The following is a 23586-nucleotide window of genomic DNA, read 5'->3' on the forward strand; positions in this document are numbered from 1 at the left end:
TTGCTAATGCTGCCGTTTTGCAAAACATCAGAAATGGATTGGCTTTTATAAAGGAGGTTTATTTGGTTACAAAGTTACAGTCTTAAGGCCATAAAATGTCCAAGATAAGGCATAGACAATAGGGTACCTTTACTGGAGAAAGGCCATTGGCATTGGAAAACTTTTGTTGGCTGGGAAGGCACATGGCTGGCATCTGCTTGTTCCCAGGTGGTGTTTCAAAATGGTGTTCTCCAAATGTCACTGTCAGCTTTAAACAGCCGTCTTTAAAATGTCTCTCTAAGCTACAGCCAAGTCAGGAGTCCACAACCTCAAGCATCTCTGAGCTAAGTCAGCTACCATCTGGGTCTGTGCCAGCATTTTTAAAGGACTCCAGTGATTAAATCAAGACCCACACTGAATGGGAGAGGCCACACCTCCATGGAAATAATTCAGAGTTATCACCTACAGTTGGGTGAGTCACATCTCCATGGAAACAACTTAATCCAAAGATTCTAACCTAATCAACACTAACACGCCTGCCCATGCAAGAGTGCATCAAATAACATGGCATTTTGGGGGACATAATACGTCCAAATCAGCCCAGATGCTTTCTCAATTCTCAAGCGCATGTCCTATTTTGGAATTGCTTGAAACTGAAATCTTAGAACCATAAATAAATATGATCATAATTACAATCAAATGCATATTAAATTCTTCAGTGTAATACATTCCGAACTGCTTGTTTTGGTCTTTTTTTAGCAACGTTACCTATGTGCAATGAACTGGTAGGCAGTGCCTTGGAAATGCAAAAAGCTATGACGCCTACAGTGTCCAGTTAGGCAACCCAAATAAGTGAAGTGTGGGGATCGTGCATGTCCAGCCTACAAGAAGGCAGCTGCCACTCCTCTTAGCTCATGGTCGCCACGTGGGAATGTGGGCCCAGGAATGCCAGATTCTAAGACAAGCCAGAAATCTACATTTTGGGTGTGTGTGTGTAATCTGTTACCAATAATTCTTTTTTTAAGTTTTAAGAATATTTTAATGGACAGAAAGAATATTTCTGCTGTTCTTGCTAACTGACCAAGTCTAATTTGATCATGTATAATTCTTAAGCTCTTTGTAGTAGTAACCACAGCCACTAAAGGAGTTGAGGTGGGTGAAGGTTAATTAATTCCCCTTAATCTGGACATGAGGTTATAATGGAAACAAATTTCAGACCAATTTCTGACATATGTGCAGACATTTATTAAACAAAACAGTTCAAATAACCTGCTCTAACCTGCTCTATAAGCTTGATGAAACCATAGCTCTCTGCCCTTTAAGAGCTCTCACTATCTTCTTGCAAGAAGGGTTCACTTAGGGCAGATGTGACTCCATGCTGGAGGCTGAATTCTATAACCATTATAGAAGATGTAAGAAAACTTAGGGATCAATCTGTAGGCTTCCTGGATTCCTATACTCAGTTCCCATGCCAGGGTGGCAAGAATTTCTAAAACGTTTTAGATTTATCTTGAATATTGAATATATCCACATATCTTGAATATTGCTAATTTCATGAGTGAGATCTCATTTCTAATATCATACATGTTAGCAGCCAGAAATAAAAACCCATCTCTGACAAGATACCAATAACAGAAACTCTTATAATAGCAGCTTTTTGAAGTGTGGTCTTTCCCATGCTTTGTTTCCTGGCCACCTCTGGAACATGGAATTCTTAGTTTGGGCAACTAGAATTGAAGCTTAAACCAGCACGTTGTACATGCTGAAGTAGGTTAAAGTACATTAGAGTGAGCCTGTAGAATCTAGTTTGCCATGTTTGATGTATAGGAATTAGTCCCTGCTTTCTAGGAGTTTCCATGCTAGCAAGGGAGAGACATCATTTGAATAAGGATACGAGGAGAGAGAAACAGAAGTGCCCACACTACAGAGTATGTAGCCAGATGGAAGAAGCAGCCACACCTCCCCACACGGATCACAAAACTGGCACTGGGACGGGAGGAAGCAGTTGTGGAGGCAGTGCATCACAACTACTTTCAACTTTCCTAGCTGGTAATTTTATCCCTCAGAAGTTGATGAAGTAATAAGGAAGCTACTACTTTCTACCTAACTCTAAGTTATGAGGAACGATTTGGTTTGTGAGGTAAAAGTGATGGGAATCATGGAAGAAAGCACACACTTGCTTAGTTTACTTCAACAAACATTTATTGAGTGCCAGGCATTATGCTGGGCATAGGGTATTCAAAATGGCAGCTGGAATGATGATGGTCACCTAACCTAGTTGGGGAAAGCTTTCTGGAGAAAACAATGCCTTACTGAGACTTGAAAGATGAGTGACATACGCCTAGTGATTGAAGAAGGGATGAGGCTATGGGATGGTGGCCGATAGTATTTTAGGCAGCATTGAAGCATAAAATATCTAGAGTGCACAGAACTGCAGAATGTTTGATGCTATTGGAGTTTGAAGTGCAAAGCAGGGAGTGTCTGGAAATGAGGGTAGAAAGAAGGAAGGAACCAGTCACAGATGGCCTTGTTTGTCATCCTAAGAAACTGGAAATTTGTCCAGAAGGAATCACTAAAAGGTTTTAAGCAGAAAAGTGACATGTTAGAGTGCATTTTAGATAGTGCACTCAGGTTAAAGCCAAGTAGAGCAAGTAGAGCAAGGCTGGGAGATCAGTAAGGAGGCTCAATGCAATTTTGGCTCTACTTGGAGTTAGGTCAGACTCCACAGGTTAAGGTTGCAATCCTCAACAAGACTGCCCTCACTTCAGACACTGGTCACAAGTTCAGGAGGTTCCCAGAGTCACCCTCACTTCTGACTACCTGGCTGCAACTTGCACTACCCCCTCAAGTTTGATAATTTGTCAGAACAATTCACAGAACTCAGGAAAGCACTATACTTACCATTACAGTTGTATCATAGCAAAAAAGATACAAGTCAGGACCAGCCAAAAGAAAAGACACATAGGGTGAGGTCTTGGAGGGTCCCCAAATATGCAGCTTCTGTGACCTCTCCCCGTGAAGTCAGAACACATCACCTTTCTGGAACCTCAATATGTATTAACAGTCAGGAAAGCACACCTGAGCTTCAGTGTCCAGAGTTTTTAAATGTGGTTTTACTTCATAGATGTGATTGATTGAATAACCCCTCCCCTGAGGTTAGGATGATATGACATGGGTCAAAGCCCCAATCCTATAATCACATGGTTGGTCTTTTTGGCCTGGCCAGCCCCTACCTTAAGCCTACCTGTGTGGTCAGTCCCCCACTCCCCACCCCAAGTCACCTGGTTAGCCTATAATTAATAACAAAGACACTACTATTGATCTGGAAAGTCCAAAGTGTTAGAGGGAATCTATCCTCCAGGAACTGGGACAAAGGCCTAACCTCTCTTTGGAGACCAAATTCTTCACTATACAGGAGGCTATGCTAATAGTTTAATTAAGAAGTGATGAAGGAAGGTAAGGGAGGATTTTCATAGGATGGGAGAACACTTGAGCATGTTGACAGGCTGAAGGAAGAAACGAGAGAAATCTAGGAGATGAAATAATTGACAGAGCACAAACAGAGGATCTAAAGCTTAAGCAGAAGAAGGTCTAGTGTAACTCATCCTCTGAAACCATCAGGATGGAGAAAAAAGAGAGATGGGATAAATTCATCCTTGGAGGAATTAAGTAATGACATGTTAGAGTTCATGGGTGTGGTAGAGCTATCTTGATATTAGAAAAGCACATTTAAGTAAATTTAGAGCAAAGACTTATGGCTTTGAGTCTTACAAGTTGTGAGGCAGGCAAAAATAAAAGCCAGATCTTTACAGCTATTATAGTGAGAAAGAAAAGAGCGCATTGTAAACAGATTTCTCTGGAATTTTGGGGGGATTTATGTATTTGACTTTTGGTGAAAGGAGGGTTTATGAACAAGTTCACACAACACAAATGGCTTCCTAAGAGTCACCCAGAATGATCTGAAGGCTTGAGGAAAATGAGAAGGCCAGCCAAAAAGAGCTCATTAAATGTTACCTTCATAGAAAAAAGAATAAAGAAGATGGAGTATTACTGATTGGGAGAGAAGGCATAATGATAACAAATGGAAATGACAGAGAACAAATATAGAATTTCTTGTTTCCAAATTTTTTTATTAAGGAGCATAATCATCAAATGGGAAAGGGTAGAACAAACATTTTGTAGGGACCCTGATAATTGGACCATATTCAGAGGAGAGATAAGTCATGTGAATTGATTTGTTATGCTGTGTGTAAAATGGCTAAAGGAAGGGGCAATGCTTATCTCTGAGTGGGTTCTGGGGCATGAGAGCTATCTTTTCACATAGGAAGTGTTGACATTTAGAAAAGGGGTTATATATTTTTGTGTGGCAGTAGATATGGAAGAAAGAAAGAAAAGAGTCAATTCTTAAAGTTGCAGGAAACTGGATTCCAGCTCAGTGTTAATCACTTTCCACCTATTAGCATTCACCATACACAGTTTTCTCCCAACATTTTATTAGGACAATTTTCAAATGTACAGCAAAGTTCAAAGAGTTTTTTAGTAACATATACCCACCTCCTAGATTCTACCACTAATATTTTACTGTACTTGCCTTACCCCATATCTATCCATCTATTAATCCCTTCCCTATCCATCCATCCATCAATCTTTTTTTTCTTGATAAATTTAAAAGTAAATTCCATATATTTTTGACTGCCCTTGGGAAGACAGTGCATCGTACTCCCAGGACTATTCTTGTGGAGATTGTAAGAGATGTCATAGAGGCGACTTCTGCTTTGAGCAGATGGAGTGATCAAATCTGTGGCTTTCAAACTTTCTTGACTACTCCCCATGTAAGAAGTGTATTGCACATTCCTCTCCAGTGTGCACCACATACATAGTAAGATAAAAGTTTCAGGAAACAGAAACTAACGTGCAAAACAGGCCAAACATTTCTATTTAATTTCATTAAAAAAATGCTAGTCATGATCCATTAAATGGATTTGATGACCCACCAAGGGATTGTGATTTGCAGTCTGAAAAACATTGGACTAGTTGTGGGAGCCCTGGGCCCCCGAGTGTCTTGAAGACTGCACACAGCAGTTTGCTTGACCTAGGACAGTTAAGGTTTGACCTATTCTCCTTGTAATATCAGGTGCTAAATGTAATCTATACCCAAAACTACCTCCTCCCTGAGACTCCCTGACATACTGTTAACTACAAGATAATCTATAATCCTCCTCTTCTCCCTGTAGATTACAATCAATCCCTCCCTATGTTGCACAGCCCTGCTCCCCGCCTTATGCTCTCATACCCGTTGGAATATCGAGCCCTTATAACCAGTTTATTCAGCCCCACAAAGGGCAGGCTACTTCCACATTGTGCCCTTAACATGCCGCCATTCAGAGCAGCTCCTGAATCCATTCAGAGAAGAAGCTCCTGATTTCAGGGCAACGTGACTCGACTTCCCCACCCTGTAGGTAAGCCCCATAATAAAGGCTCATGTCTCAGAACATGTTCGGTGCTTTCTTTAGTCCTTTGGCTACAAAAGCCCTCTTGGACCGTGACACTAGTCAACCTCCAAAAAGATTCTTTTGAAAAAAATCTTGCTGGTACTACTACGATTATCCTAATCATCTCAAATATCAGGAGCCTGTTTTGAGTCTCAGCATATGACATTATGTTGCATGGCATGTGTAATTAACAGGAAAACTTTAAATGCCTGCTAAGACTTCTGCTAAGACTTCTGGGTGGATCCAATTCAAACAATCTTTAGAAGCAAGTTTACTAATTGCTTGTTATTTTTAAAAACAGGAAGATATAGTTATGTACTATCAAGATGGGTGTGAGGGCTTCAGCACTCAACTACTTCAGTCTTCTGTTAAATGTGGTTATGAAAGCCTGCTGTGGCTCTTACAAAGTCTAGAAGAGGATCAAAAGAGGAAATGGATGTGAAAGTGCCTGAAACCAACATTTTATCAATATTGTTATGTGATGCCAGGAGGCAGTGTCTTGGTATTCTTAAACCTTTCTGTTCCTATGGAACGGTTACATTAACCTATCATCAAGATGAGAGCCAGTATGAAGAGAGCAGAATCTGTGACTTTGCCACGGGTTTGACCCCACACTGCCGCGCGACACTCCTTCCGCACATGCGCAAGCGCCCCCCCTCCGCCTTCCGTGGGTTGGGCGGAACACGAAGGGCGGAGGGTGGGCCACGTGGGGTCTCGTGACGTCATCTCCGGGAGCCGAGGGTGACTGGACTTGCGGTGGGCTTGGAGGCGCGGCTGGTTGTATTAGCTGGATACCGGAGGGCGGAAGTGCAGCAGGGGCTCGATTCGGGCCTCCGCGCCGATACTTTCTGAGGCTGCGCGGGCTGTAGGAGCTCCTGGTTCGTCCGCCTCCGTGGGGCTGTGTATTTGGGAACCCGCCCCGCCAGCGCCTGGGACCTGGTTGCCTCCACCGGTGCGGGAAGCCGTGGGAGCAACCGGCACTTCGGGTAGGGGTGTGTGTGTGTGTGTGTGTGTCCCATTGTGAAGAAATTCCTGGGGGAAAAGGGTTGGGGAGGGGCCAGGTAGGTGTAAGAAGGAGGGGCGAGTGGCCGGCGGGCGGAGCGTTCCCTCGGGCGTTGATGGCTGGTGAAGGTGGTTCCTCCGGGCAGCGGTGGTGTTGGCGAGACGCCGCCCCCGGATCCCTCCGGCTGGAGGGTGTGGCCTCTGCGATCTTTTTCGTGGAATGTCAGTCAGTCTCTGATTGAGGTAGGAACCCAGGGTTTTATCGCAGGCTTTTGGAGTTCAGTTCAGAACTTGTATTTAGTTAATAGAACAGTTATTTAAATCATAATTATTTTCCAGGGCAGTTTGATTTCATCCGAAGTCAGTGGGTGTTTCCTCCAGGCAGTTTCTCTCTCATCGGCAATCATTAAGTCTCATTTTAATACTATCTAGTGATAAAGCCATTTTGTGCTGGCAGTGCACTTTCACGTACTTTAGTTACACTTTGGATTATTTTCAAATCATATCTGAACGCTGAGGAACCTGAGGAACTGGATTGGTTGTAGATTTTTCTGAGCTTTGGGGAAGCACTTGTCTTCAACAAGATTCAGAAGTCAGGAACTAACTACTCTGTAGCAGCCGAACTTCCAAGGCCTTCCCGAACTCACTTGATAAATCTGAGTCCTTGTGATTGAGGGTGTTTGGATCTGAACTGAACTATTGGTTGAATTTTGAATTTGAAGGTAAGGAAGTGTGTTGGGTTGAGATTAGTAGTTGAGGGGAATTTTCTAATTTTATGCTAAATTTAAATATGTGCTTTGATTCCCAAATTCATATTGGTTAAAATTAGGGAAAATGAACAGAATGAAACTCTGGATATGGAGTTTTAGAATACTGTACACCTTTAAAGTGTGGTTCATTTCATTAATTTAACAAATATTGGGTGGACCAAACATTAACTAAAACAGTGAACAAAATAGACATGTCTGCCATCATGAAGTTCACTTTGGGAACGGGGCGGGGGGGGTAGACATCAATATAAAAATCAATTAAAATATATGTCAGATGGTTCAAAAGTACTATAGAGAAAAGAGTGAGGAAGAATGGGGAATGTTGATGGTGTGGGTGAGTAAACTGTAATGGTGGCTTCAGAAAAGATGATATTTTAGGAGAGACCTAAAACTGATAAAGAAGGGTGCCATTTGGATATCAGTGGAAAGATCTATCAGGCAGAAGGAAGAGCAACCACAGAGGTCCTGAGGAAGGATTATGCCCTTTAGTTTGGCTGGAACAGTGAGCAAGAGGGAGAGAAATAGTAGGTAATCAGGTCAGAAACATAGTGAGATGGGACCAGGTCAGGGCCTTGTAGGACTTTGTAAGAACTTTGTTTTTTGCTTTTAGTGAGTGGATCAGTAAAGTGATCTAAGGCTTTAAAAGGATTGCTCTGTTGTTCAGACATAATGAGACCTGTTAGTACACCATTGCAGTTGTCCAAGTTAAAGGTTAATGTAACTTGGATCAGGGTTTTAATAGCAGAAGGTCATGAGAAAAGATCAGATTCTAGATTTGTTTCTAAGCTATAAGTGTCATGTAGAAGAGGGTTTAAGGATGACTTCAAAGTTTATGGCCTGAGCAACTAAAGAGTGGAATTGCGGACAATGAGATGGGGAAGACCATAAGAGGAATGGGGGAAGGGAGGAAAATCTGGGACTGTGTTTAGATTTGCGCATGTTAAATTTGAGATGCCAGCAGGTTTCCAAATGGGTATGTCAGTATGCAGTAGTATATATGAGATGAGGTCAGAAGAAGTCTGGGCTGAAGATATAAATGTGGGAGTTGGTGTATCTAAATGGTACTTAAAGCCATGAGAGAGATCTCCAAGGGAGTGGTTCATGGACTGAACCTTGGGGCATTTCAACTTTCAGAGGTCAGAGAACTGAAGAACTGGCAGAGAAGATAGAAAATACAAAACTTTTCACTTTTGGTCTTAGGGCCTTTTCATACTCTTAAAAATTATTGGGGATTCCAAAGAACATTTGTTTGTATAGGTTATATCTACTATTTACCATATTAGAAATTAAAATAGAAAACATTAAAACATAAGACTACGCAAGCACCTATTCCATTAACTATCAGAGGGATAATATCACACATTGTGCAGCCTCTGGAGAATTCTTTCTAATAAATCTGTGTATCACTCTGTGCCTGGCATGTTTTTTGTCTTAGGGCTGCATCAACTTGAGCCTGTCAAGAGTTGGGTTAGAACAGAGATTTTCAAAAGTGCAAACTAATTCTCCAGAGGCTGCTTGATGTGTGATATTATCACTCTGATAGTTAATGGATGTTTATGGGGGAACAGTAAGGGGTAATTCCTGCTGATTTAACAATATACATTCTAGAGTTCCATTGGTTGATAGCAAGGTACTGGGCAGAGGAACATTGTAGGGAGGTTTTAAGTACCAGACATTCTCCCTCTGCAAATCTTGAGTCCTCTTCTGTTACATCAGTGGTTAATTTGGGCATAAGAAGAGTCCACGTAGTCATGAGTAGAGTTCCTGTGGGAATAGGAGGCCCTGGGTTGGTGATAAAGATTTTAATGGGGAGTCAGGCAAGATGGCGGCATAGAGAGGAGTGGAAGCTAAGTAGTCCCCCTGGAACAACTACAAAAAACCAGAAACAACTAGTAAATAATCCAGAATAACTGCGGGGGGACAAACAAGACCATCCATTCATCATACACCAACCTGAATTGGGAGGAATGCCCGAGAACACAGCATAAAATCTGTAAGTAAAACCTGCGGAACCAGGTCGGGAGACCCCCTCCCCCATAGCCCGAGCTGCAAAGCCTCGTGGTGCCAGAGAGAAGCTCTCTCCCAGCAAGCGAATATAGCTCAGCTGAGCTCCAACTGGGGTTTTAAGTAGTGAGTGTGAACTGCTCACTACAGGTACGCATCCCCAAAAAACAGACAGAGGCTTTGGGTGACGACTGACCTTGGAGAGCCTTGGACTGGGTCTGAAGGGGGCTATCTGATTCTTTTTCGGCTCAGTGGAGAAAGCCATTTTCAGTTTCCAGGGCTGTGAAGCGGAGAAGGGTGGAGACAGCATGAGCAGAGAGCGAGACCATTGAAATGCTAATGACCTCCACCTGAGGGGTCTGTCTTCTCTAGGAGGAAAGGGGTGGGACCCTTTCCATTCAGAACCAGACTCCAGAGCCTGGGGGAACACGGCCACACCGCCTCACACCAGTCAAGAATTATAGGCTAACAGGCATCACCTGCTGGGCAGAAAAGCACAGTGACCCGAGGCATCAAAGGGTGGAGCAATTTTCTAACACACACCCGCAGGGAAAGCAGATACTGAATATTTCTTCCCTCTGGGACCTGAGCCTGTTCTGGTCTGGGAAACCTGATTTGGATAACCAAGGAAACCATGCCTAGACAACAGAAAATTACAACCTACACTAAGAAAAACAAAGTTATGGCCCAGTCAAAGGAACAAACGTACACTTCAACTGAGATACAGGAATTTAAACAACTAATGCTAAATCAATTCAAAAAGTTTAGAGAAGATATTGCAAAAGAGATAGAGGCTGTAAAGGAAGAACTGGACATGTATATGGCAGAAATCAAAAGTTCAAAAAACCTACTAGCAGAATCTATGGAAATGAAAGGCACAACAACACAAAAGATGAAAGACACAATGGAAACATACAACAGCAGATCTCAAGAGGCAGAAGAAAACACTCAGGAACTGGAGAACAAAACACCTGAAAGCCTACATGCAAAGGAGCAGATGGAGAAAAGAATGAAAAAATATGAGCAACGTCTCCGGGAACTCAAGGATGAAACAAAGTACAATAATGTACGTATCATTGGTGTCCCAGAAGGAGAAGAGAAGGGAAAGGGGGCAGAAGCAATAATAGAGGAAATAATTAATGAAAATTTCCCATCTCTTATGAAAGACATAAAATTACAGATCCAAGAAGTGCAGCATACTCCAAACAGAAGAGATATGAAGAGACCTACGCCAAGACACTTAATAATCAGATTATCAAATGTCAAAGACAGAGAGAATCCTGAAAGCAGCAAGAGAAAAGCAATCCATTACATACAAAGGAAGCTTAATAAGACTATGTGCGGATCTCTCAGCAGAAACCATGGAGACAAGAAGGAAGTGGTGTGATATATTTAAGATACTGAAAGAGAAAAACCACCAACCAAGAATCCTATATCCAGCAAAGCTGTCCTTCAAATATGAGGGAGAGCTCAAAATATTTTCTGACAAACAGACAATGAGAGACTTTGTGAACAAGACACCTGCCCTACAGGAAATACTAAAGGGAACACTACAGGGTGATAGAAGACAGGAGTGTGTGGTTTGGAACACAATTTTGGGAGATGGAGCACAACAATGTAAGTACACTGAACAAAGGTAACTAAGAATGCGGTTGAGAGAGGAAGATGGGGAGCATGTGAGACACCACAAGAATGGAGGAAAGATAACGACTGGGACTGTGTAACTTGGTGAAATCTAGAGTATTCAACAATTGTGATAAAATGTACAAATATGTTCTTTTACGAGGGAGAGCAAGCAAATGTCAACCTTGCAAGGTGTTAAAAATGGGGAGGCATTGGGGGAGGGATGCAATCAGCATAAACTAGAGACTGTAACTAATAAAAAAAAATAGATTTTAATGGGCATTTTTTTTATATAAACTGAGGTCTTATTACAATATTTTTGGTGACTCCTATTCCCCAGGGACCTAGGATTCCAACAAATATGGCTGCATAGGCCAGCACCAAGTCTAATTGACCTCTTTTTTTTCTTTTTAACTTTATTTATCAAAAAATTTAAAAACAAACAACAACAAAACACATTTCAAACAAAACAAAGCAAAGGATTAAGAAAAACAACGTAAAATAACTGCGTTGCTTCTAACATGTCCCTAACATACCCCAAGAAAATTAACAAACCCTAACATACAAAGGAATAAGAAAAACAAATAACTTAATAACTGCATTGCTTCCAACATGTTCCTTCCATACCCAAGAAAATTTGGAAACCATAATCATTCCTGAGCATTCCCATAACATTGAGATTATCCTCAATAGTTTATCTGCTCTTATTAGATTATCTTTCCCCCTTCAGTAGTGCTGTCTATCTTTAGATCCCCGACATTCTACAATATGAAATATTTATTTTACATTTTTCACAGAGTTCACATTATTGGTAACATACACTATCTCTCTTTTTGTGTCTGGCTTGTTTCACTCAGCATTATGTCTTCAGGGTTCATCCATGTTGTCATATGTTTCATGACCTCGTTCCTTCTCACTGCCACATAGTATTCCATTGTGTGTATATACCACATTTTGTTTATCAGCTCATCTGTTGAAGGGCATTTGGATTGTTTCCTTTTCTTGGCATTTGTGGATAATGCTGCTATGAACATTGGTGTGCAAATACCTGTTCATGTCACTGCTTTCAGATCTTCTGGGTATATACCGAGAAGTGAAATTGCTGAATTGAAGGGTAACTTGATACCTAGTTTTCTGAGGAACCACCAAACTGTCCTCCAGAGTGGCTGTACCATTATACAGTCCCACCAGCAATGAATAAAAGTTCCAATTTCTCCATATCCTCTCCAGCACTTGTAATTTCCTGTTTGTTTAATGGCAGCCATTCTAATTGGTGTGAGATGATAACTCTTTATAGTCTTAATTTGCATCTCCCTAATAGCTAGTGAATATAAACATTTTTTTCATGTGTCGTAGCCATTTGTATTTCCTCTTCAGAGAAATGTTTTTCACATCTTTTGCCCATTTTATATTGGGCTTTCTGTACTCTTGTTGAGTTGTAGGATTTCTTTATATATGCAAGATATTAGTCTTTTATCATATACATGGTTTCCAAATATTTTTTCCAATTGAGTTGGCTGCCTCTTCACTTTTTTGACAAATTCCGTTGAGGTATGGAAGCTTTAATCTTGAAGAGTTCCCATTTATCTGTTTTTTCTTTCGTTGCATGTGTTTTGGGTATAAGGCCTATGAAGCAACCTCCTAATACAAGGTCTTGAAGATTTTTCCCTACATTACCTTCTAGAAGTTTTATGGTACTGTTTCTTATATTGAGGTCTTTGATCCATGTTGAGTTAATTTTTGTGTAGGGTGTGAGGTAGGGGTGTTCTTTCATTCTTTTGGATATGGATATCCAGCTCTCCCAGCCCCATTTGTTGAATAGACTGTTATGTCCCAGTTCAGTGGTTTTGGGGGCCTTATCAAAGAGGACTTGGCCATAGATCTGGGGGTCTATCTCCAAATTCTGAATTCAAACTCATTGATCAATAAGTCTATCTTTGTGCCAGTACCATGCTGTTTTTACTACTATGGCTTTATAATAAGCTTCAAAGTCAAGGGAGTATAAGTCCTCCACTTCGTTTTTCTTTTTTAGAATGTTTTTAGCAATTCGAGGCATCTTTCCCTTCTAAATAAATTTGATAACTAGTTTTTCCAAGTCTGCAATGTAAGTTATTGGAATTTTGATTGGAATTGCATTGAATCTGTAGATGAGTTTGGGTGGATTTGACATCTTAAGGACTTTTAGTATTCCTATCCATGAACAAGGAATATATTTCCATCTTTTTAGGTCCCCTTCTATTTCTTTTAGTAAAGTTATATAGTTTTCTGTGTATAGGTCTTCTACCTCCTTGGTTAAGTTTGTTCCTAGGTACTTGATTTTTTTAGTTGCTATTGAGATGGAATCTTTTTCTTGAGTGTCTCTTCAGTTAACGTCATTTCTAGTGTATGGGAACATTACTGACTTATGTGCATTAAACTTGTATCCTGCTACTTTGCTAAATTTACTTATTAGCTCAAGTATCCATGTTGTCGATTTCTCAGGGTTTTCCAGATATAAGATCATATCATCTGCAAGTAATGACAGTTTTACTTCTTCCTTTCCAATTTGGATGCCTTTTATTTCTTTGACTTGTCAGATTGCTCTTGCTAGCACTTCTAGCACAATGTTGAATAACAGTGATGACAGTGGGCATCCTTGTCTCGTTCCTGATCTTAGAGGGAAGGCTTTCAGTCTCTCGCCATTGAGTACTATGCTGGCTGGGGTTTTTTTATACATACAGTTTATCATATTGAGGAAGTTTCTTCAGTTCCTACCTTTTGAAATATTTTTATCTAAAAAGGATGCTGGATTTTCAAATGCTTTTTCAGCATCGGTTGAGATGATCATTTTATTTTTCCCTTTTGATTTGTTAATGTGTTGTATTACATTGATTGATTTTCTTATATTCAACCATCCTTACATGCCTGGAATGAACTGCACTTGGTCATGGTGTATGATTTTTTTTAATGTGTCTTTGGATTCGATTTGCAAGTTTTGTTTTTTGAGAATTTTTGCATCTATATTCATGAGGGAGATTGACCTGTAGTTTTCCATTCTCATAACATCTTTACCTGATTTTGGTATTAGAGTGATGTTAGCTTCAAAAAATAAGTTAGGTAGTGTTCCATTTTCTTAAATGTTTTGAAAGAGTTTAAGTAAGATTGGTGTCAGTTCTTTTTGGAAAGTTTGGTAGAATTTCCCTGTGAAGTCGTCTGGCCCTGGGCATTTGTTTGTGGGAAGTTTTTTTTTTTTTTTTTTTTTTTTAAATCATATTTTTTATTGTGATTTATATGTATATATATGTATATATATAACATATATACATAGAAATGATAACTTTCCAAGTGCAATTTAACAAGTAGTTATGGAGCAAATTTCAAAGAATGTAATGGGTTACATTTCCACAGTTTCAGTTATTTCCTTATTGTGAAATCTATGTATAAAAAGGTGATAACTTTCAAATTATAATTTAATGAGTAGCTATAGAAGAAATTTCAAAGAATGCTATGGGTTACAGTTCCACCATATCAATTCTTTCTTTCTGCCTATTCTAATATCCTAGCAACTAAGAAAAGGAAAATTATATCGCGATTCAGTATTCATAATCCTTTGTTAAATTTACTTTGGGTTTTTTAAAAACTTTTTGCAGCAGAGAAGAGCTCCACAGTAGTCCCATGTCTCTATTGCTTCAGTTCCTGCCCAGAATACGAGGTCTTCCTGTAGCCTTCTAGTTTCTTTCTATTCCATGCTCTCACAGTCTGGGGAGGCCTTTTCCCCAGAGTCTCCGTAGTACCTGGATGACAGCTATGTCTTCAAGAAAATTCCAGAGCTTCAGGCAATGTCCCTATGAAACACATGTGGTTGTTGTTGTGGTACATATTTAGTGAATAGATCAATGAAACACAACTACACTGAGTCAATTGTATGTATTTGCTATGTAATAGAAATAACTGTACAGAATTATCTTTATTCAATAAAAGTTATTTGAAGAAATTAAAAAAAGGCTATTTTCGGGATACTAATCCCCAAACATTGCCTTCACTCCACCTTTAGTCCTTCTGAGCACTATCTCAGGAGTGGACCATTATTATCCTTGTAAGAAATACTTAAGCTTTTGTTGTTGTTTTTTCTTTTTTGTTTTGTTTTGTTTTGTTTTGTTTGTTTTTAGATTATATTCAGTTTTATTGAAATATATTCACATGCCATACAGTCATTCATAGTGTAGTCAGTTGTTCACAGTACCATCATACAGTTATGCATTCATCATCCCAATCTATTTTTGAACATTTTCCTTATACCAGAAAGAATCAAAATAAATATAAAAAATAAAAGTAAAAGAGAACACCCAAATCATCCCCACCATCCTACCCTATTTTTCATTCAGTTTTTGTCCCCATTTTTCAACTCATGCATCCATACACTAGATGAAAGGAGTACGATCCACAAGGTTTTCACAATCACACTGTCACCCCTTGTAAGCTACACTGTTATGCAGTCATCTTCAAGAATCGAGACTACTGGGTTGAAGTTTGATAGTTTCCGATATTTACTTCTAGCTATTCCAATACATTAAAACCTAAGAGGTGTTACCCATATAGTGCATAAGAGTGTCCACCAGAGTGACCTCTTGACTCCATTTGGAATCTCTCAGCCACTGAAACTTTATTTCATTTCATTTCATTTCATATCCCCCTTTTGGTCAACAAGATATTCTCAATCCCATGATGCCGGGTCCAGATTCATCCCTGGGAGTCATATCCTGCGTTCCCAGGGAGATTTACACCCCTGGGAGTCAGGTCCGTGGGAAGCTTTTTGATGACTGATTGGCTCTCTTTGCTTGTGATTGGTTTGTTGAGGTCTTGTAATTCTTCTCTGGACAGTCTAGGTTGTTCATGTGTTTCCAGGAAATTGTCCATTTCCTCTACATTATCTATTTTGTTGACATACAGTTGTTCATAGTATCCTCTTATAATTTTTAAAATTTCTTTGGGATCTACAGTATTGTCACCTCTCTTACTTATTATTTTATTTATTATTTTGTTTATTTGGGTCTTCTCTATTTTTTTTTTCTTTTTTTTTTATGTAGTTTTCTTTGTATAGGTCTTTTACATCTTTGGTTAAGTTTATTCCTAGGTACTTGATTTTTTTAGTTGCTATTGAAAATGGTATCTTTTTCTTGAGTGTCTCTTCAGTTTGTTCATTTCTAGCATATAGAAACATTACTGACTTATGTGCATTAACCTTGTATCCCGCTTCTTTGCTAAATTTGTTTATTAGCTCTAGTAGCTGTATCGTCGATTTCTCAGGGTTTTCTAGATATAAGATCATATCATCTGCAAACAATGACAGTTTTACTTCTTCTTTTCCAATTTGGATGCCTTTTATTTCTTTGTCTTGCCGGATTGCCCTGGCTGGCACTTCCAGCACAATGTTGAATAACAGTGGTGACAGCGGGCATCCTTGTCTTGTTCCTGATCTTAGAGGGAAGGCTTTCAGTCTCTCACCATTGAGTACTATGCTGGCTGTGGGTTTTTCATATATACTCTTTATCACGTTGAGGAAGTTTCCTTCAATTCCTACCTTTTGAAGTGTTTTTATCAAAAAGGGATGTTGGATTTTGTCAAATGCTTTTTCAGCATCTATTGAGATGATCAATTGATTTTTCCCTTTTGACTTGTTAATGTGTTGTAATACATTGATTGATTTTCTTATGTTGAACCATCCTTGCATGCCTGGAATGAACCCCACTTGGTCATGGTGTATGATTTTTTTAATGTGTCTTTGGATTCGATTTGCAAGTATTTTGTTGAGGATTTTTGCATCTATATTCATTAGGGAGATTGGCCGGTAGTTTTCCTTTTTTGTAGCATCTTTGCCTGGTTTTGGTATTAGATTGATGTTAGCTTCATAAAATGAGTTAGGTAGTGTTCCATTTTCTTCAATGTTTTGAAAGAGTTTGAGTAAGATTGGTGTCAGTTCTTTCTGGAAAGTTTGGTAGAATTCCCCTGTGAAGCCATCTGGCCCTGGGCATTTATTTGTGGGAAGATTTTTGATGACTGATTGGATCTCTTTGCTTGTGATGGGTTGGTTGAGGTCTTCTATTTCTTCTCTGGTCAGTCTAGGTTGTTCATATGTTTCCAGGAAATTGTCCATTTCCTCTACATTATCCAGTTTGTTGCCATACAGTTGTTCATAGTATCCTCTTATAATTTTTTAATTTCTTCAGGATCTGCAGTTATGTCACCTTTTCATTCATTATTTTGTTTATACGGGTCTTCTCTCTTTTTGATTTTGTCAGTCTAGCTAGGGGCTTGTCAATCTTGTTGATCTTCTCAAAGAACCAACTTTTGGTGATATTTATCCTCTCTATTGTTTTTTTGTTCTCTATGTCATTTATTTCTGCTTTTAATCCTTTTTATTTCTTTTCTTCTACTTGGTTTAGGATTGGTTTGCTGTTCATTTTCTAGCTTCTTCAGTTGATCCATTAGTTCTTTGATTTTGGCTCTTTCTTCCTTTTTAATATATGCGTTTAGTGCTATAAATTTCCCCCTAAGCACTGCTTTTGCTGCATCCCATAGGTTTTGGTATGTTGTGTTCTCATTTTCATTCGTCTCTATATATTTAGCAATTTCTCTTGCTATTTCTTCTTTAACCCACTGATTGTTTAGGAGTGTGTTGTTTAACCTCCAGGTATTTGTGAATTTTCTAAGTCTCTGATGGTTATTGACTTCTAATTGTATTCCATTGTGGTCAGAGAATGTGCTTTGAATAATTTCAATCTTTTTAAATTTATTGAGGCTTGTTTTATGTCCCAGCATATGATCTATTCTGGAGAAAGTTCCATGAGCACTAGAAAAGTATGTGTATCCTGGTGATTTGGGATGTAATGTCCTGTATATGTCTGTAAATCTAATTCATTTATCAGATTGTTTAGGTTTTCAATTTCCTTATTGGTCTTCTGTCTGGTTGATCTATCTATAGGAGAGAGTGATGTGTTGAAGTCTCCCACAATTATTGTGGAAACATCAATTGCTTCCTTTAGTTTTGCCAGTGTTTCTCTCATGTATTTTGTGGCACCTTGATTGGGTGCATAGACAATTACGATTGTTATTTCTTCTTGCTGAATTGCCCCTTTTATTAGTATGTAGTGGCCTTCTTTGTCTCTCAAAACATCCCTGCATTTGAAGTCTATTTTATCTGAGATTAATATTGCTACACCTGCTTTCTTTTGGCTGTAGCTTGCATGAAATATTTTTTTCCATCCTTTCACTTTCAGTTTCTTTGTGTCCCTGTGTCTAAGATGAGTCTCTTGTATGCAACATATTGATGGTTCATTTTTTTTGATCCATTCTGCGAATCTATATCTTTTAATTGGGGAGTTTAATCCATTTACATTCAACGTTATAACCGTGAAGGCATTTCTTGAATCAGCCATCTTATCCTTTGGTTTATGTTTGTCATATTTTTCCCCTCTATCTATTAATATCCTTTATTGTACCCATACCGAATCTCTTTAGTACTGAACCTTTCTCCAAGTCTCTCTGTCCTTTCTTTGTTTCTTTGTGTGTAGGGCTCCCTTGAGTATCTCCAGTAGGGCAGGTCTCTTGTTAGCAAATTCTCTCAGCATTTGTTTGTCTGTGAAAAATTTAAGCTCTCCCTCAAATTTGAAGGAGAGCTTTGCTGGATAAAGTATTCTTGGCTGGAAATTTTTCTCACTCAGAATTTTAAATGTATAGTGCCACTTCCTTCTTGCCTCCATGGTGGCTGCTGAGTAGTCACTACTTAGTCTTATGCTGTTTCCTTTGTATATGGTGAATTGCTTTTCTCTTGCTGCTTTCAGAACTTGCTCCTTCTCTTCTGTGTTTGACAGTGTGATCAGTATATGTCTCGGAGTGGGTTTATTTGGATTTATTCTATTTGGGGTTCGCTGAGCATTTATGATTTGTGTATTTATGTTGTTTAGAAGATTTGGGAAGTTTTCCCCAACAATTTCTTTGAATACTCTTCCTAGACCTTTACCCTTTTCTTCCCCTTCTGGGACACCAATGAGTCTTATATTCGGACGTTTCATATTATCTATCATATCCCTGAGGTCCATTTCGATTTTTTCAATTTTTTTTCCCATTCTTTCTTTTATGCTTTCATTTTCCATTCTGTCATCTTCGAGGTCACTGATTCGTTGTTCAACTTCCTCTAGTCTTGTACTATGAGTGTCCAGAATCCTTTTAATTTGGTCAGCAGTTTCTTTAATTTCCATAAGATCATCCATTTTTTTATTTAGTCTTGCAATGTCTTCTTTATGCTCTTCTAGGGTCTTCTTGATTTCCTTTGTCTCCCGTACTATGGTCTCATTGTTCATCCTTAGTTCTTTGAGTAGCTGCTCTAGGTGCTGTGTCTCTTCTGGTCTTTTGATTTGGGTGCTTGGGCTTGGGTTATCCATATCGTCTGGTTTTTTCATATGCTTTATAATTTTGTGTTGTTTTTGGCCTCGTGGCATTTGCTGAACTTCATAGGGTTCTTTTAGGATTTGTAGACCAATTGAAGTCCTTATCTCTAATTTATCAGATCTACAGCTTCGTGGAGTGCACTTTCTCTAACTAACCAGCAGGTGGCATCCACGAGCCACCTGTTCTCCACAAGCCAGTTCTCCCCTGCTTAGCCTTTTTGGTGAGTGGGGGAGTGAGTCTTGTGGGGTCCAATTGGTGTACCAAGCTTGCGTGTGTAGTTGGTGTTGCCTGCCCTATATATGGGGCGTGTTTCTGGGCAGTCAGGGAGAGGGGGGTGGCTCTAACAATCAAATCTCCCTGGTGATCCTAGAGTTTTAAAGGTTCTGCAATAGTCTAATCCTTCAGTTCAGTCCTGCCACAGTTTGTCTCTGCCACTGACCCACAAGTCTTTGGTATTGGCGTATGGCTCCTGAGACTTGCAAGTGGGCCCCTCTTCCAGGCCGTGCACCCCGGGTCCTCTGTTGAGGGATGACTGTGCTATGTCACAGGTGAGTGCCGTCCCCCCAGGGCAGTTCTGGGCTGCTGGGCTGTGTAGGGAGGCTCCCAGTCTGCTGAAATGATGGCTGAATGGGGCTTTGTTAATTCACACTGCTCCACCTTCCTAACTCTGGGACAATCAGCTGAGGTTGCAGGGAAGGCTAATGTCCACGCCCAGTTTTGTGGTGTGTGCCTGTTATTTGAAGCACTTCCATCACACTGGGTTGTCTGGGGCAGTTCTGGGCTATGGGGCTGGCGATGGGCAGGAGTGTTTCCTGTCCACCAGGATGATGGCTGTGAGAGGACACCCCCCTTTTCTTGGGAAGTTGTGGTGTTTAGTGAATTTTCTCAGCCACTGGATTATTGCGTTTTGTCTCAGAGCTCTCCTAGTTCTGCTCTTGACTTGACCTGCCCAAATTGCAAGTCTTTGAAGCTTTCTGTATTGGGCTTCTTAGAGTAATTGTTTTAGAAAAAGAAAAAAGGATTAAAAAAAAAAAAAAAAAAAAAAAAAAACGGGCTCTCCTCAGAGATCTAATAGGTTATTGAAATGCTAAGAGACAAAGCAACCAGGGCCATTAAGGAAAGGTCCACAGGGCAGAGAGATCAGCTTTTCTTCGGGATTTGCATATGCACCTCAGGGCCTGAGCTCGGGCCTGAGCTCTGCCCTTCCCCTTTCTATGTTCACCAGAACTCCAAAAATCCTCCGCTTTTATTTTGGAGTTTTTCGTGTTGTTTTTTTTCTATGCCTGTCTCCTCTCTGCTGGGCTGGCTGCTCTCAGATTGTCTGGTGTCTGGTCTCCGTCTATAGATTTCGCTGATCTCAGCAGTTCCATGTTTTCATGAGTGTTGTATGAAGTATGCCCAAAGTCAGATTGCTCTGTGGTGTCCAGTCCACGCAGTTCCTTGCTTTCTACCTAGTTTCTTGTATAGTTATCTTGTTTTCATAGACTGTCTTGACATCCATAAAGAATAATGTTTGTCAGAAATCTGTAAACTTCACTGGAGGATGGCAAATAGCGTCCGGAAAACCTCTCTTAGCTGGGAAGGCACATGGCTGGCATCTGCTCCAAAGTTCTGGTTTCAAAATGGCTTCTCCCAGGACATTCCTCTCTAGCAAGCTTGCTCCTCTTCAAATAACATCACTCACAGCTGCACTGCATCTATTTTTTATTTTGTCTGTCTAGCTAGGGGCTTGTCAATCTTGTTGATATCCTCAAAGAACCAACTTTTGGTTTTATTTATTCTCTCTGTTGTTTTTTTGTTCTCTATGTCATTTATTTCTGCTTTAATCCTTGTTATTTCTTTTCTTCCACTTGGTTTAGGATTGGTTTGGTGTTCATTTTGTATCTTCTTCAGTTGCTCCATTAGTTCTTTGATTTTACCTCTTTCTTCCTTTTTGATGTATGCATTTAGTGCCATAAGTTTCCCCCTCAGTACCACTTTTGCTGCATCCCAGGTTTTGATAAGTTGTGTTCTCATTTTCATTTGTCTCTATATATTTAGCAATTTCTCTTGCTATTTCTTCTTTAACCCACTGATTGTTTAGAAGTGTGTTGTTTAACCTCCAAGTATTTGTGAATTTTCTAAGTCTCTGATGATTATTGACTTCTAATTGTATTCCATTGTGGTCAGAGAATGTGCTTTAAGTAATTTCAGTTTTTTTAAATTTATTGAGGCTTGTTTTATGTCCCAGCATATGATCTATTCTGGAGAAAGTTCCGTGAGCACTAGAGAGGAATGTATATCCTGGTGATTTGGGATGTAATGTTCTATATATGTCTGTTAAATCTAATTCATTTATCAGATTGTTTAGGTTTTCAATTTCCTTATTGGTCTTCTGTTTGGATGATCTGTCTATAGGAGAGAGTGATGTGTTGAAGTCTCCCACAATTATTGTGGAAACATCCATTGCTTCCTTTAGTTTTGCCAGTGTTTGTGTCATGTATTTTGTGGCACCATGATTGGGTGCATCAACATTTATGATTGTTATTTCTTCTTGTTGAATTGCCCCTTTTATTAGTATGTAGTGGCCTTTGTCTCTCATAACATCCTTGCATTTAAAGTCTATCTTATCTGAGATTAATATTGCTACTCCTACTTTCTTCAGGGAAATATTTTTTTCCATCCTTTGACTTTCAATTTCTTTGTGTCCCTTTGTCTAAGATGAGTCTCTTGTAAGCAACATATTGATGGTTTTATCCATTTTAGCAATCTGTATCTTTTAATTGGGGAGTTTAATCTGTTCACATTCAGTGTTATTACTGTGAAGGCATTTCTTTAATCAGCTATCATATCCTTTGTTTTTTATTTGTCAGTTATATTTTTTCCCTCTCTTTGTTTCCTTTAACGTACGTTTACTAAAACTCTTTAGTTCTGTGCCCTTCCTCATGCCTGTTCTAGTTTACTAATGCTGCCAGAATGCAAAACACCAGAGATGGATTGGCTTATATAAAAGGGGGTTTATTTGGTTACACAGTTACAGTCTTAAGGCCATAAAGTGTCCAGGGTAACACATCAGCAATCGGGTGCCTTCACTGGAGGATGGCCAGTGGTGTCCAGAAAACCTGTTAGCTGGGAAGGCATGTGGCTGGCGTCTGCTCCAAAGTTCTAGTTTCAAAATGGCTTTCTCCCAGGACATTCCTCTCTAGGCTGCAGTTCCTCAAAAATGTCACTGTTAGTTGCGCTTGGGGTATCTATCCTCTCTTACCTTCTCTGGAGCAAGAGTCTGCTTTCAACAGCCATCTTCACAATGTCTCTCATCTGCAGCTCCTATGCTTTCTTCAAAGTGTCCCTCTTGGCTGTAGTTCCTCTTCAGAAGTACACTCTCAGTTGCACTGAGTTCTCTCTGTCCGTCAACCCATTTATATGGCTCCAGTGACTCAACTTAGACCCACCTGGAATTGCTGGAGCAACACCTCCATGGAAATTATCCAATCAGAGTCATCACCCACAGCTGGGTGGGGCACATCTCCAAAGAAACACTCAGAGAAATCTAATCAACACAGATAACCTCTGCCCACACAAGATTACTTCAAAGATAATGGTGTTTGGGGGACACAGTATTTTCAGACTGGCACAATACCTCTCTCTCCTTTTTTTCTCTGCTGGTAGGACTCCCGTTAGTATCTCTTACAGGGTGAGTCTCTTGTTAGCAAATTCTCTCAGCATTTGTTTGTCTGTGATGATTTTAATCTCTTCCTCAAATTTGAAAGAGAGCTTTGCTGGATAAAGAATTCTTGGTTTGCAATTTTTCTCTTTCAGAATTTTAAATATGTCATACCACTGCCTTCTTGCCTACATGGTGGCTGCTGAGTAGTCACTACTTAGTCTTATAGTGTTTCCCTTGTATGTGACCAATTGCTACTCTCTTGCTGCTTTCAGAACTTGCTGTTTCTCTTCAGCATTTGACAGTCTGATCAGAATTTGTCTCAGAGTGGGTTTATTTGGATTTATTATGTTTGGAGTTCATTGGGTGTATATGATTTGCGTATTTAAGTCATTTAGAAGGGTTGGGAAGTTTTCCCCAGCAATGTCTTTGAATATTCTTCCTAGTCCTTTACCCTTCTCTTCCCCGTCTGGAACACCAAAGATTCTTATATTTGTGTGCTTCATGTTGTCCATCATATCCCTGAGATCCATTTCAAATATTTCGATTTTTTTCTCTATTCATTCTTTTGTACTTTCACTCTCCAAAACATTTTCTTCAAGTTCACTTATTCGTTTTTCAAGTTATCTAATCGGCTGCTGTGTGT

At 39.7% G+C, this 23586-nt stretch overlaps 1 protein-coding gene across 1 annotated transcript in view; it reads left to right on the forward strand.

The window, feature by feature from the left end:
• The first annotated feature begins 6206 nt into the window (after nucleotides 1-6206).
• The window catches only part of ATG5 (autophagy related 5), a 183884-nt gene continuing 166504 nt past the window's right edge, over nucleotides 6207-23586 (forward strand). The window contains exon 1 of the mRNA XM_037842605.1: nucleotides 6207-6457. The gene's annotated coding sequence lies outside the window, so the exon portion shown is untranslated. The remainder of the gene's footprint in view (nucleotides 6458-23586) is intronic.

Source organism: Choloepus didactylus, chromosome 7 (assembly GCF_015220235.1).
Source record: "Choloepus didactylus isolate mChoDid1 chromosome 7, mChoDid1.pri, whole genome shotgun sequence".
NCBI classification, from domain to species: domain Eukaryota; kingdom Metazoa; phylum Chordata; class Mammalia; order Pilosa; family Megalonychidae; genus Choloepus; species Choloepus didactylus.